The 16,220-nt window shown below is 45.7% G+C and overlaps 1 protein-coding gene across 1 annotated transcript in view; it reads left to right on the top strand.

Moving 5' to 3' along the window:
- Positions 1-4,952: 4,952 nt before the first annotated feature.
- The window catches only part of ME2 (malic enzyme 2), a 42,562-nt gene continuing 31,294 nt past the window's right edge, over positions 4,953-16,220 (top strand). Inside the window, exon 1 of the mRNA XM_028748551.2 lies at positions 4,953-5,108. The gene's annotated coding sequence lies outside the window, so the exon portion shown is untranslated. The remainder of the gene's footprint in view (positions 5,109-16,220) is intronic.

The raw sequence follows: 16,220 nt of genomic DNA, 5'->3' as shown, positions 1-16,220 counted from the left end.
CAGTTCGAAAGCACTCCCGGGTGCAAGTAGATAAATAGGGACTGCTTACTAGCGGGAAGGTAAACAGCGTTTCCGTGTGCGGCTCTGGCTCGCCAGAGCAGCGATGTCACTCTGGCCACGTGACCCGGAAGTGTCTCCGGACAGCGCTGGCCCCCGGCTTCTTGAATGAGATGGGCGCACAACCCTAGAGTCTGTCAAGACTGGCCCGTACGGGCAGGGGTACCTTTACCTATCTTTGGTATGAAGCAAGGCTTTCAAATGGTTTTCCAGAGAAACCTGCACTTCTTTGTAAGCTTACTGGGATACCTCAGTTTAGAAGATCAGAAATGGCAGGTAGGTATGCTTTTCTTAAAGACAACATTGCCTATAACTACTGATGTTCCCCAATAAAGTGCAGCGCATGGCCTGAAGACACATGATGTAGCAATTTTGCTGACTCTAAGAAGTTCAGGATCTGTTTGGTGCCTCAATGGGAGATAAGAACCCCAAAGATACTGTCTTGAGTTCCATAACGGAAGAAAGGTGGAACAAAAAATGTAACCAGTAAATAAAATAGGGTAGTGTTTGTTTTTTTTAATTAGAATGCACTCTTGGTTTATGTGGTCATAAAGGTAAAGGTAACGGTACCCCTGCCCGTACGGGCCAGTCTTGACAGACTCTAGGGTTGTGCGCCCATCTCACTCTATAGCCCGGGGGCCAGCGCTGTCCGGAGACACTTCCGGGTCACGTGGCCAGCGTGACATCGCTGCTCTGGCGAGCCAGAGCCGCACACGGAAACGCCGTTTACCTTCCCGCTAGTAAGCGGTCCCTATTTATCTACTTGCACCTGGGGGTGCTTTCGAACTGCTAGGTTGGCAGGCGCTGGGACTGAGCAACGGGAGCGCACCCCGCCACGGGGATTCGAACTATGGGTCATAGTGAGACCCAAAAGGTTTAGTCAAGGAGCAGAACTGAGTGTGCACACTTGAATATTCTCCAGATGGTCTGGAATGTCCAGAGGTTATATGACATATACTTAAGGCAGTGCTGTAACTTGGGGGGGGGGCTAGTTGGGTCCCCCCCCCAGGTGAAGCCTCCAGAGGGGTGCCATTGAGGCTCCCAGCCTCTCTCTCTCTCTCTCTCTCTCTCTCTCTCTCTCTCTCTCTCTCTGCAAATGTGCGTGGCAGGGGTGTCAAACTGGGTTTTTGACCTGGGTAAAATAAAACCTAGTTTCACCTCTGCTTGCAGCAGTTCTCACCCTGTGGCTCCCCAGATGTTGTTGGACTACAACTCCCATCATCCCTGAGCTCTGGCCTTGCTATCTAGGGATGACGGGAGTTGTAATCTAACAACATCTGGGGATCCACAGGGTGAGAACCACTGGCCGGTTCCTTGGCAGATAAACTGACATAGAAAAAAGTGGTACTAGTATCTGAAGGAAAAGCACAACTGTGGGTAAATATTTGTAGACTGGCACTCCAAATGAGAAACGTATTAAGGTTACATTTGGAGGGGGGATATTGTGTTCAAAATCCCTTAAGTGCTGCTCTTAGAAAGCATAGTTCCATCCATTTTCTGTATTCATTGTTTCTAACTAGAATCAGGAATACTGTATGTATGTATGTATGTATGCATGCATGCATATTGCTCAATCAAGAGTTTAAGCTGCAATTCTAAATTCCTGGCTGGCAGTGGTGGGGCTTGAAGGAACGGCATAGCCAGCACCACATCCATAGCCCCAGCGGTTGTGCAGGTTTTGGTGGAAGGTATTGAGCAAAGGCAGGGGGGAAAATGCTCCTTTGCTATGGGACCATTGCAAGGTGTTGCAAGCTGGGTGGGCTTCAAGGGGCAGCATAGAAAGGCACGTGGTTGGGGCCCCAAGTTTGGCTCAGTGAGGAGTTCTGTGGAAGCTGGATTCAAACAAAGGCATCATTACTCTTTACTATCCTATCTGTCTTAACTGGCACAATGGAATGAGACAAGTGTATTGATGGTGAAACTGCATTTGGTTACAATTCTCAGCTCTGCCATGAACTCACTGGGTGTGAACACAATTAGAATCACAGTGCCGGTGAAGTAGTATATTTCACTAAGACTAGCCACTGTTCAAAATGCAATATGCAAGCTTTTGAATAACACAGGGCCTTTCCTTGTGTTTAATGTCCAGGAAAAGAACACATATTTACATAGAACACAACACAGAAATCTTTGAAACTATACCATTACAGTGGTACCTCAGGTTAAGTACTTAATTCTTTCCGGAGGTCCATACTTAACCTGAAATTGTTCTTAACCTGAAGCACCACTTTAGCTAATGGGGCCTCCTGCTGCCGCTGCACCGCCGGAGCACGATTTCTGTTCTCATCCTGAAGCAAAGTTCTTAACCTGAAGCACTATTTCTGGGTTAGCGGAGTCTGTAACCTGAAGCGTATGTAACCTGAAGCGTATGTAACCCGAGGTACCACTGTCAACAGAAGCTGATGAGTGCCCTCTTCTGGTTATCTGCTGTAGGCTGCTATTCCAAACCTTCACTTGGTTTGTGTGCATTCCCAGGTTATTACTGAAGTCAGAGCCCAGATTTCAGGCATGACCTGTAATATTCACTACCATCAAATGAGATTCCATTCTGCGCTGAAGGCTATAAAGTGGAAGTCTTTAACCTGTGGTGTGTGTGTGTGTGTGTGTGTGTCTTGATGTGTTGTACATTTCCTTCCATGTGCCCACATGCACAGTGAGAAGCTCAGCCTATGGATTTCATACTAACTCCTACATGAAAATGCTTCCCATCAGAATAAGCCCCAGGAGATGGTCTGCTTGTGTAGCTTTCTGGCAGTTCTCCGTACACCTCTGCAATTTGCAATCCATGTTTCCCAAAGGGGTTATGGTTAAAAGCAGCTTGGTTTTGCAAGAGGAGTGGGGTTTGAAAACAGCAAGCAGGATTAACGCTACCATGGGAGTGAAGCGACTGCTTCACATCGCTGCTGATAAGAGAGCTTTTGTGAAACTGATGCTCTCTAGCTGCTACACCAGTGCCTGGAGACGGACAGTCAGGCCATGTAGCCATAGCAGAGACCAGAGGAGGAACGACTGCTGGGTGCAGAGAGAAGAAACCCCATGGTGTATCTGCAGTAGCACAACTGGACACCATCATCTGCCCCAGATGCAATACAATATGTCCCTCCAGTATCTGTCTCTATACCCACAGCAGGTGCTGCAACCTTTCAACAATTTGACGTCATGTGCCGGAGGTGCACTCCTCCATTGTCTCCCAAGATAGCCCTGTCCCTCACAGAACTTAAATTTCACTGTGACGCGGGATTGATAGTTAAACCATTCTGGAAATTGTATCTGTGGAGGAAATAAGGGCCTCCTAGCAATTCCCAGCACCCTTAACAAAGTGCAGCAGCTCCCAATATTCTTTGGGGGAAGCTATGACTGTTCAAAGTGATATCATAGTGCTTTAAAAGTGGTGTCATACTGCTTTAAATGGTGTGAATATGGCCACAGTCACACATCTCAAGGTGCCCTCAGTCAATCCCAAGCTATCTCTCTCTGCTGCTGCCTCTTACACAACTATTGTTTTGTCATACACTTTACACCCACCTCTGCTCTATTCACCTGGAGAGGCGTCCCTATTTACCAAACTCTGGTGTGTACAAACATGTAAGGCTGGAAGGATAAACCTCCCTTTCTACGTTCGGACATGTATCTTAACCATGGTCATTCTTGTTTGACTATCGGTTTGGACATTTGGCAGCTTATATTAATAAACGTGTCTTATGTGTGTGGGGGGGGGTTATTGTTTTGATTTTCATTATGTTATGTATCTTTGTGTTTCTACATTGTAAACTGTCCTGTATTCCTCGGATGAAGGGCAGTGCACAAATGTAATAAAATAAAACTACCTACCTCACAGGGACGCGGGTGGCGCTGTGGGTTAAAGCCTCAGCGCCTAGGACTTGCCGATCGAAAGGTCGGCGGTTCGAATCCCCGCGGCGGGGTGCGCTCCTGTCGCTCGGTCCCAGCGCCTGCCAACCTAGCAGTTCGAAAGCACCCCCGGGTGCAAGTAGATAAATAGGGACCGCTTACTAGCGGGAAGGTAAACGGCGTTCTGTGTGCTGTGCTGGCTCGCCAGATGCAGCTTGTCACACTGGCCACGTGACCCGGAAGTGTCTGCAGACAGCGCTGGCCCCCGACCTATAGAGTGAGATGGGTGCACAACCCTAGAGTCTGTCAAGACTGGCCCGTATGGGCAGGGGTACCTTTACCTTTACCTTTACCTACCTCACAGAGTTGTTGTGGGGATCAAATGAGGAGGAGAAGTGTAAACATATTGAGCTCCTTGGAGAAAAAGGTGGGATATAAATGTAAACAATCAGTGCTATCTTTCTGGAAAAAGAGGTGCCGAAACTCAAAATGAAAGCCTCCATTGTTCTCTTATAATGGCAATGATGTCCACCTGAGAGGTGCCGGAACTGAGTTCTGGTGAGTCCCTGTTGAAAAAAGCCCTGTCAACAAAATATATATTTGCTTGGCTACAGGTGGCCAGCAACACGTGGAGGAATTTCAGGTGACCGCCAAACGCTCGTGCGAACTCTCCCATAGACTTTCCCTTTAAATCAGCGCCGGTTGGCCAAGCCGCACCCACCAGCCTCGCGTCGCTTTCATTGCCTCCCAAGTCCGCCATCATCTCCCCAGCCAGATGTTTTCCTCTGCATCCCGGCGCGGTGGTCCTTCTGAAGATGCTTTTAGCCTTACGAGAGCGCTCTGATTGGCTGCTCCGGCCAGCTTATCAGCATAATTCAAATACGCGCCCCCTCCCTTCCGCCTTCCGTGGTTCCACGGCGAGAGCGGGGGGGGGGGGAGAGAGACCGAACTGCGGAAGCACCATTGGCTGGCGGCCGCTCCCGGCTGTCTACTTGCCTGTGCCTTTCATTGGTCGGGCTGCGATGTCGCTCAGCGAGGGAAGACCCGCCCCCCAGGGTGTCGCTCCCTGACTCCGGCTTGCGTGCTTCATTCACTCCCGGGGCCTGCAGGAGGACCGTGGGCTTGGCAGAGGGCTTAGATGGTGGAATAGCATCACATAGCGCTGCGACGAAGAGCAGAAGGTGTCGGCAGCCACTTGCCTGGTAAACTATTTCGCACTTTTATTAAAATCCACAACCTGCGTTTCTTATGGTTGCCCTTTGTAGTTATATTCATTTTATTTTCTTCCTGGTTGCTTTTCAGTTCAGTCCCTTTCCCTCCCGGAAACTGTCTTTTAGACTCTTAATGTACCTTTACATATATACATATACTCTTCATGTATACGTGTGTGTATGCTATGGGCAAATTCATAATTAAACTGCAGCTCAAGCTGGTATCATTATTATTATTATTATTATTATTAATTAATCATAGCAGTGGCCGCTGGATGGGTCACCCTGTTTAAATGGCATTTTGAAACTTGCTTGGGAAATAGTGCTTCTCCGCAGGCCCTCTGTTGAGTGATTTAGGATGCGGGTAGAATTGTGTGTCTTTAGGTAGACTGTTAAGCATCCATGCTGTGGGGTGGTGATCTCCTAAAAATAATTTGTCTTTAGAAATTAGATCAAACAGATTTTTCGCTTGGGCAGGTCGAGCCCCCTCCTGCTCAGATCCATATCCGATTTATTTTTCGCAGTCCTCTGTTTGCAAATCATTACTTCCAAGAGTAACTGGTATCTGGCAAGGTGCCTTGGGACAGCGCAATCTGCTTGGGACAGTGTCTACGGTTTTATTTTGAAGGAAACAAGCTGTCTGAAATGAAGTGCGTGTGTTATAAAAGGAAGTGAGAGCATATTTGCAAAAAACCTTCAGTTTAGTGAAGACTTGTCAATAAAGAGCCAGGGCTGTGTGGGGAAAGAAACTTATCCTGAAGGGTAGCTAAACCTTCAAGTTAAAATCTGATGGTATTTGAGCTTTAAAACTAGTCATCCTTATTGCTGCACGTCCAGCCCTTAGAGCAAAGCCATTTTGTGTGTCAGCTCTTGGCCTGAAGTGAACCTCTCTCTTCTCAACCGTAAAAGTCAGGAAGTGAAGATTTCAGACTCGGAAGCAAACATTTTCACTCAGCTAATCTGGTTTTGATCGCAGATTTCTTTTGCAGTGACTTTGACATATGTAGAGCCAAAATGTCACTTAGAGCTTGCAGCAGCAAGGAGAGAAAGAAAAATTCCATTCTAATGGGCCATAGAAAGGGGACCAGAATAGAAATAATGAAATGTTCCTTGTAGGTTTATCACGTAAACTGCAGAAATAGCAACAACTAATTGATGGTTAATTCTTGACTCTTTTTTCCTGATCCTTTCTTTGCTTGTGGTTCACTGGAATATTATATTTTCCATTCCACCTTTAATTGCTGCAAATAAAGACCACTTGTGCTGTCAGCACAGCCAGAGTGAGTTTTGCTTTCTGTTGTATGAAACCATTTCCTTACGGACATACACAGAAGACAGGAGTGTCTCTCCATAGCAGGTGGGCTGGTGGCTGCGGTATTTTCTATAGTGTTCAATCTGTTCCTTGTAATATGCTCAGTGGCTCACTTCCTAGAGCCACCTGCCATGTGCACATCTTTGCATGTAGAGTACTTTGGCTTCTGTCACCTGCTTATGTATTCCAGAGCATTGTAAATGTCCTGTGAGATACTGCTGCATGGAAAATTCTGCATTGTAGTATTGGGCTTGGAGCTGTCAATCTTACTGCATTTTATGTGGTGGAGGGGTGTAACAAACATGCCCACAGTGACAAGTGCCTTCTCTTCAGTTTCTTTCATAAGTCCCTGAAAATTAGCGCAAGACTAGCCATGAGGGCTTAGTTACGTGTTGTCTGTCCTCATCCTCATCCTTTTCTGTTCTGTGTAATAAAATGCAAAGGTTCTTTTACAGGCCGAATTAAGCAGCTTTTTAGCAGCAGGGGTATGAGGGGAGAGGTTGAAAACCACACCCACTTCACACAATGCTCTTCCACTTTCCTTTGCAGGTTATTGTTTATTTATTTAAAATGTGCATAACCTGCCTTTCAGGGTCAAAATCAATAGCTGAACTGCAGCAGGCCTGTTAAGAGCCTTAATCACAAGAAAGCAACAGTGAATCGATAAGTTTTTATGGCCTTGTGTATCACAACAAAAGCAGAGTTCCACACAGCTGGAAAATGGTTCCACGTCCACAGTTTGTAAAACAAAGCACACAAAAATGCAAGGACAAACTATGTTTGATATGTGGTCTTTAAATTCCCCTGTTCTTGGGAATGGAGTGCAGCTTGTCATGGGGTGAGGTAGGTTCTCTTTTTTTAGCCTTATGAAATCCTAAGATCTAACATTAACAGGAAATAAAGTAGAGAGACAATGTTAGAGAGTCCCTTCTTAGACAATTGCATCACATACTTACATACTCCTTCATCCCTGAAAGGAGCAAACCTAAAACTTGCTTCTAGTTTGAACAAGCTGGTTGTAGATATGTTTTGCTTGCCACAGAAGTGCCACTTTGAAGTTTCTTTTCTGTGTCTCTGTGATGCTCTCCGTTTCATACACAGGCAAAGGAATTAAATACTGTATGCCTACTTTTACTATTTACACTTTTAGGAGGCTTTAACTACAGGTCTGAGGGACGCGGGTGGCGCTGTGGGTAAAACCTCAGTGCCTAGGACTTGCTGATCGTAAGGTCGGCGGTTCGAATCCCCGCGGCGGGGTGAGCTCCCGTCTTTCGGTCCCAGCTCCTGCCCACCTAGCAGTTCGAAAGCACCCCTAAGTGCAAGTAGATAAATAGGTACCGCTTTATAGCGGGAAGGTAAACGGCGTTTCCGTGTGCGGCGCTGGTGCTGGCTCGCCAGTTGCAGCTTCGTCACGCTGAGCGAGATGAGCGCGCAACCCTAGAGTCGGGCACCGTACGGGCAGGGGTACCTTTACCTTTACCTTTAACTACAGGTCTAGAAACAAACTATTAAAAACGGGCATTAACGTGTTTCCAATTTTGTTGCTCTGTCTATAAAGTCAAGAAGTCCGAAGTAGATTATTTAGGACCACCTGAAAATATGTGGTTGCTCACTGCACTCCAGTACATTATATATTTTTGATGTAGTCATCATCTTGAGCAAGATAATTGCATCAATATGTCTGTAACATCTAACGTAAATGTCTTCACTTTTTTGCTGCGGGACAAAAATGTGAAGAATTAACTGATTCTGAAATCTAATCTGCAGAGGCAGTGTCTCTATTTGTTTGAAGCAGAGGCATAATGCATCGATCAATTTGTACCTGGAACTTGCCCAGCTTAATGAATTATAGCCTGTTTTCTCTCTGCTAAAGTGGTGAGCCAATCTAGCATGAGCTGTTCTGCCTCAAGCTTATAAAAAGGTCTGGCTATTTCCACAAAAAGAGCAGACACTTAGTACTGTGATTCATCTTGCTTGTTCTAAGGAGCATAAAGTCCTTCTTTTTAATGGTCCTCATGCCTTTGGATGAGGTCTAATCCTGTGCAAGGTCTCTGCTCTTTCTTATTTTGGACTGCAGCTTGGAGGCCCTTGTGATCCTTTTTAAAAAAGAAAACAATCCTCCCCACAGAAAGCTAGCATGTCAGGGAGAAAGGCTCCCATACCTCCTAGTTTTCAGAATGCAGGGAGTTCAGTATGCACAAGGAAATAGGATCCCCTTCTCCTGACATGCTAGGTTTCTATATGCAAGGAAGGATTTGCATGGAGGAGTGTTCCGTTTTGTGAGGCTCCACACGGAGCCTGAAGTGGTTTGGCCAATAACATAGACTTACCATCTTAGTGTAAGGGACGCGAGTGGCGCTGTGGGTTAAACCACAGAGCCTAGGACTTGCCAATCAGAAGGTCGGCGGTTCGAATCCCCACGACGGGGTGAGCTCCCGTTGCTCGGTCCCTGCTCCTGCCAACCTACCAGTTCGGAAGCACGTCAAAGTACAAGTAGATAGATAGGTACCACTCCGGCGGGAAGGTAAACGGCGTTTCCGTGCATTGCTCTGGTTCGCCAGAAGCGGCTTAGTCATGCTGGCCACATGACCCGGAAGCTGTACGTCGGCTCCCTCAGCCAATAAAGCGAGATGAGCACCGCAACCCCAGAGTCGGCTATGACTAGACCTAATGGTCAGGGGTCCCTTTACCCTTTACCTTTACCATCTTAGTGAAGCCCTTTCCCCTCTCTTTCCAAATGGTGCCTCATTACCTGAAGCACTTTCCCCCTAGTAGTTCTGGTTCTGGAAGTTAGTTGGGCTAAGGGAGGAGAAGAAGTCTAGGGAAGGCTTAGTTCTCTTCATCCGCATGCCCCCTTTCCAGTGAAAATAAAAACAGACACTTCTGCTTTATCCATGAGCAGGATCTCTCGGCATAGACCTCTCTGCTTATTCTATTTCTATGTTTAGATGGTGTGCATTCTTCTCCCCATTTTATCCTCCTAACAGCAACCCTGTGAGGTAGGCTAGGCTGAGAGTCGAGGACCATCCCAAGTTCACCCAGTGAACTTCATGGCTGAGTGTGGATTTGGACCCTAGTCTCTCAGTTCCTAGCCCAGCGCTCGAACTTCTCTCCCCATTGCACACCCGCTTCCCAGCCCGTGCTTTTCGGTGGTCTGACTTTGCACCCTCCTGGAGTGTTTTTGCCTGGCTGGAATTTGCCTCTCGCTTGTCTTGATGGAGGGCATGTGTCAATGTGAGTAGGAACTGGCCAAGCTCAGATAAATAAAATTTACATCCTTGAGCCGTCCACTTTCCCATGCTTCGTGTAAACATTGCTTTGACTGCTTTTGAATAACTTTTTTAAAATTCAGAAGAAATGTACATTCCTTTTTAAAAAAAAAAAAATCATTTTTATTAATTTTCCAATAAAAAACATCCAATCAACATATCCAATCATAAAACAATTAAAACAAAAAACTAAAATAAAAAAGACCAAATTAGAATCCAAATGGTAATTATTAATTTTTCGGGCCTCCCCATAGTCTGGACCTCTGAAGCATATCTCCAAATCTCAGTCCTGCCTCTCCTCGTTGTTTTCATATTTTCCACATTCCAATTTTAACGCTTTAAAGTTCTCTGTCTCTGGCTCTACGATTCTCAATCATGTCAGAAATCATATATCCTTTCGTCCGTCAAATACAGCTTTATCTGTGTCTGTATATTTTTCCAACTGTCTATTTGCCAGCGCAGCTTCCCCTGACTCCATTCCAGTCTGGGCTGTTGTCCAAGTCTGTTATCTGAAGTTTCATGACGCAGCAACTCTCAAGTTGTTAATCCTTCCAATCCGGGCTGTTATCCAAACCTTCCTTTGGAGATTTAATGACACAGTACCTTCCACATTGTTGAGTTGTTTTTATAAATTGTTGGGCAAACTGTTTGCAATATTGCAGTGTAAATAAAGTGTATTCCACAGATATAAGTCATTTGACCGATCGATTGATCGTCAGAAATGTACATTCCAAGATGATACGGCTACTGCAGTGTAACATACTCTCTCGTGCCCCCGCCTTCATTTTCTTTTTTGAAAAAAATGTTAATTATAACTCCCCCTGAGTGTTAGGGGCTGGCTGGGGACGAATAATGTAAATGCATCAGCTGGCTCTAATAGTTATTTATTTTATGGAATTTATACACTGCTAGATTGTAAAAAATAAATAAAAATAAACCTGTAAATGGTTTACAGGAAATATAAAACAATGATTTTATCAATAAGAAATATTATTGCAAAAATAGAATATATTTAGCTATGCCTTCCCTTCCCCCCTGACAGGGACTCAAGGCGGCTTGCAGATAAAATAAGAAGAGAACAAGAATTAACAACAATAATTTGGAAAAGCTCAAACTAACAATAAACCAAAAACAGATTGAAACTCAACATCAGTGTACACTGGGTCCCACTGATGGGAAACGTTTGCTCCCTAGATAAGCGCCTTTGTACAGTGCTAACGATTAGTTTGAACTGGCCGGCTGCCCTTCTGATAAGAGGTTTCCCCTCAGAAACCAGCAATCGTCCGTGACTCAGAGAAATGCCGTCTTCTAGATACCAAAAATTATTAGCTGTGTGAAATCGAGATGCGTAATGCAATTAGGAAGGGGAAAGCCTTTGGTGCCTCTGGTCTGATTGAACGGAAATCACATTTGTCAAGGAAAAAAATGGGCGTGAGAACTTTTCCACATAAAATCAGGCAGGGAGCTGTAGGAAGCCGACCTCTGACTTAGCGAACATGGGGTTGTATTCAACCAAGCCCTGCTCAGAGTAATCCTGTTGAAATTAATGCACCTACTTTGTGACCTATGGGTTTACTCTGGGTAGAACTAGCATCCCAGGGTGCAGGTTCCCCAGTCAGCCATCAAGATTACTGGGCGACCTTGGGCCAGCCAATGTCTCTGAGCTACCCTACCTCACAGGATTGTTGTGAAGATAAAATGGGAAGGAGGAGAATCATGTCTGTCACCAGTTCCACAGGGCGGGTGCCACCACCGAGAAGGCCCTCTGCCTGGTTCCCTGTAACCTCATTTCTCGCAGCGAGGGAACCACCAGAAGGCCCTCGGCGCTGGACCTCACTGTCCGGGCAGAACGATGGGGGTGGAGACGCTCCTTCAGGTATACAGTACTGGGCCGAGGCCGTTTAGGGCTTTCAAGGTCAGCACCAACACTTTGAATTTTGCTCTGAAATGCACTGGGAGCCAAGGAAGATCTTTCAGGACCAGTGTTATATGGTCTCAGCGGCCACTCCCAGTCACCAGTCTAGCTGCCGCATATGATATGATATGATAGCCATCTTCAAATATCTCAAGGGCTGTCCTATGGAAGATGGAGCAAGCTTGTTTACTCCTGCTCTGGAGGGTAGGATTCGAACCAATGGCTTCAAGTTACAAGAAAGGAGATTTGGACTGAACAACAGGACTAAACAACAGGAACAACTTTCTGACAGCAAGAGCTGTTTGACAGTGGAACGGTCTCCCTCAGGAGGTGGTAGACCATAGCTGTCAAGCGTCCCTTATTTGGTGGGACAGTCCCTTATCCCAGTGCCATGTCCTGCTGCTGTCCCTTATTGATGAGGCTTCGTTTGGCTGCTGGCTGGGCTTTCTGCTTTTGGCTCGGAGGGGCTCAGAAGTTGAACATACCTGTGCCCGGAAAATCCCTTATTTTGGCCGCTGATCCCTTATTTTCGAGGCTGCTGCTCCCTTATTTTCAAATCTGTAAGTTGACAACTATGTGGTAGATTCCCCTTCGTTGGAGGTTTTCCAGCAGAGGTTCAGTGGCCATCTGTCATGGATGCTTTAGCTGATATTCCTGCATTGCAAGGGGTTGGACTAGATGGACTCTTGGGGTCTTTCCCAACTCTATGATTCCCCCTGTCCCAGCACCATGGCTCCCTTCTGCATCCTGGGGTTGCCACATTTGCACTTACACCCCATCCCCCCAAAATAAAAACGTTGAAGGGGATTCAATCACAGCTGTATCCCTTTTCAAATCATCACTTCCCCCTGCATCCGTGGCTTGCCAAGTCCACATCTTTCTGATTTCCTCCTCGCCTGAACTGCTGTGGCTTTTCAACTTACCTCCTACTTACCTGTTTGCTGAGGATTCCTCCCCCAGGAAAGCTGGGCCAGTTCTTTGTGTGGAGTAAGTGACCACATTAGTGATAGTTAAGTGGTTGCCCCCACTTCTGCTTGTCCCGCTGCTCCCCCCCCCCACCGGAAAACCCGCTGTTCACCGCTGAATCAGAATAAACATGTTATGTACTGAGTTGAATAGGATCCAAATTGCAGCAGTCTGGTTGGTCCTAGAACAGTAGGATTCAGAATGCAGCAGTCTGATTGGTCCGCAGGAGCCACCCAATCCAACTCCAGGTGGAAGTGAATCCGCAACCTGATTGGCCTACAGGAGAATCCCAGAATTAGCCAATCACCTGGGGCCCATTGTGTAAATAATGTACAGTGGTACCTCGGGTTACATACGCTTCAGGTTACAGACTCTGCTAACTCAGAAATAGTGCTTCAGGTTAAGAACTTTGCTTCAGGATGAGAACAGAAATCGTGTTCCTGCGGCGCGGCGGCAGCAGGAGGCCCCCATTAGCTAAAGTAATGCTTCAGGTTAAGAACAGTTTCAGGTTAAGAACGGACCTCCGGAACGAATTAAGTACTTAACCTGAGGTACCACTGTATATCATAGAATCATAGAATCATAGAGTTGGAAGAGACCACAAGGGCCATCGAGTCCAACCCCCTGCCAAGCAGGAAACACCATCAGAGCACTCCTGACATATGGTTGTCAAGCCTCTGCTTAAAGACCTCCAAAGAAGGAGACTCCACCACACTCCTTGGCAGCAAATTCCACTGTCGAACAGCTCTTACTGTCAGGAAGGTCTTCCTAATGTTTAGGTGGAATCTTCTTTCTTGTAGTTTGGATCCATTGCTCCGTGTCCGCTTCTCTGGAGCAGCAGAAAACAACCTTTCTCCCTCCTCTATGTGACATCCTTTTATATATTTGAACATGGCTATCATATCACCCCTTAACCTCCTCTTCTCCAGGCTAAACATGCCCAGCTCCCTTAGCCGTTCCTCATAAGGCATCGTTTCCAGGCCTTTGACCATTTTGGTTGCCCTCCTCTGGACACGTTCCAGTTTGTCAGTGTCCTTCTTGAACTGTGGTGCCCAGAACTGGACACAGTGCTCCAGGTGAGGTCTGACCAGAGCAGAATACAGTGGCACTATTACTTCCCTTGATCTAGATGCTATACTCCTATTGATGCAGCCCAGAATTGCATTGGCTTTTTTAGCTGCCGCGTCACACTGTTGGCTCATGTCAAGTTTGTGGTCAACCAAGACTCCTAGATCCTTTTCACATGTACTGCTCTCAAGCCAGGTGTCCCCCATCTTGTATTTGTGCCTTTCATTTTTTTGCCCAAGTGCAATACTTTACATTTCTCCCTGTTAAAGTTCATCTTGTTTGTTTTGGCCCAGTTCTCTAATCTGTCAAGGTCGTTTTGAAGTGTGATCCTGTCCTCTGGGGTCATATAAAGCAGACATTTTGGGGAACTTCCATTCCTCACTACTATGAGCTGAATAAAGAGCATGAAATCCACACATTAATTGGTCAAAACATTAATTGGTTTTTCTGCGGATAGCAGCTTGTTCTGCTTCAGCAGTAAATAGCGGGTTTCCTAAGCGAAAACTGTGACAAATGAAAAACTACTTGGACTTGTGTAGACAGCACAGGACAAGTGGGGAAAATAATCTCTTGGGCTTTGTGGACGAGCCCTAAGCCTGAAACCACTGCAAGACGTCCTTGTTTTGCCAAGCTGGTATGTGGCACACTTGACTCAGCCTTGCACGCTCATATTCACACGCTCACCTGGGGTGATTAGCAGTAGCCCCTAGGTGAGCAGGGGCTTGGCAAGTGCCCTGCCCCATTTCCCCCATGCTACCTCATTCCCCCAACTCCTGCTTGCCCCCATGGTTTAAAGCACCGAGGGCAACTTTTCTTACCCATGGCAAAAACAAATAATAAAAAACAAACAAACCTAATGCGTGTGTTCTCCTTGTGTTGAAAAACTAAATTAAGAAATTAATTTGAAGGACAAGTAGAAAGTCCGAATTCATTATGGTTTAATCGGCATTTATTTTAAATTATGAGTTCAAGGACAGAGTTCGGGAGAGAATAAGTAATGGCTAATTAGATTGTACCGGGGCCAGATGACACTTGTATCATATTTCATTTGTTCCTCCTCCTGCAACGGGAGAGCAATCCTGTTCCACAGGTTGCTCATTAACTGGAGACAGGTAAATTAATTTGTTGGGAGGAGTGCCTTCTGTTGGCTTTATATCATGGCTAAATATATTTGAAGGTGCTTAGCCTCCTCTAATGGATGCCTGTCAGTAATGCAAAGCAGAACGTAGAGGTAATTGCTGTCAAATTGGGATCTAAGGACCAGCGTTATTTGAGGTGCAACCCCTGTAGCAATTGACGAATCTGTCTAGAGTTGCCTTTCAGACTGTGTCCAGGGAAATCACCTTTCAGGGGGGATTATTGGAGAACTCCGGCTGATTCACAGCTTCTTCACTGAGGCATTGCAGTGCAAAACCTCAAAGCATTAGTTAATTAGTTCCATTAAAAGCCGAGTGGCAAATAAGCTCCAAAATCTTTTTGTTGGTTGACGGGTTCTAAAAATCTTCAACCTAGCTCAAGTTCTCCTGTTTGAATTGTCTGTGTACTAATGACATCTCTTCAATAAATTGGATTTGATACAGATTTCTGCCATAGATCTTTCTCGACCGATTAATTCCAGCAGGCCAGCTGTGTTTTGTCCCCAGTCACCTAAGCGCTCTTCAGAAAGCAGCTTGTGTTTCTGTTAGCAACGAAGTTTCCGTTGCTCCTGTTCCCAAGCTGTAAATGAATAAACTTGGCCGCAGGTCCCTCTGAACTAGCCTGATTCAAAAGAAAAATCCTTATTCTTTTTACTTTGATTTGTTTTTAAAGGGCCTACGCAGCAAAGGTTTGCAGATGTGCACCAAATTCGTGATTTAGAAAACAAAGTCGCTTCTCTCTCCCATAATACCAGCATCTTAAAGCGGGCAGCTAAGAGAGATGGAACTCAAAGCAGACTAAAAATAAAAAGGCACAATCGGTTCCCATGTTGCTGTCAGAACTTTCCAAAGGACATTTGGAGGTTTTTACATTCCTGGCAATGGATTTTTTTTTTTTTTAAAGAGCAATTTATGGCAGTAACCTCCCCTTGTATAATAGCGACCTGAATCTTGATTTCAAAGCCGTACTTAATATAGAGAGGTAAATTATTACGGTCAAAGACCAGCTCGCATAACACAATAAAAACAGCGTTCATAAAGATAAAATATACAATTAGAGCAGATTGCAGCAATAGCTCATGTGTTAAAATTGAGATATATGCATACACCCGTACAACTGAGATTTGGGCTACCATAAAAATTGACCCTGAGGCACCCCAAAGGACGACTTCAGCTTTTCCCTAATAAGCTATTTTATTCTAGAGGATGATCTGTGCCTACAAATCTGGGCGCAGAATCTGGCTACCAGCCAGGTCATCTTGTGATCTTTGTCCAAGAGGAGAGAATTAAGTTTAGACTTTTCTGAAAGATCAGCGAGCCTCTTCAGCAAAGGGTCAATGGTGTCTCTATGAATCTCAGCATAAAAAGGACGTCTAAAAAATATATGTTCGGGGCTTCCTATTTCCCCTAACGGGCAGGTGCAAAGTCTCTGTGTAT

This window comes from Podarcis muralis, chromosome 11 (genome assembly GCF_964188315.1).
Source record: "Podarcis muralis chromosome 11, rPodMur119.hap1.1, whole genome shotgun sequence".
NCBI classification, from domain to species: domain Eukaryota; kingdom Metazoa; phylum Chordata; class Lepidosauria; order Squamata; family Lacertidae; genus Podarcis; species Podarcis muralis.
This window is presented reverse-complemented; position numbering and strand designations above follow the sequence as displayed.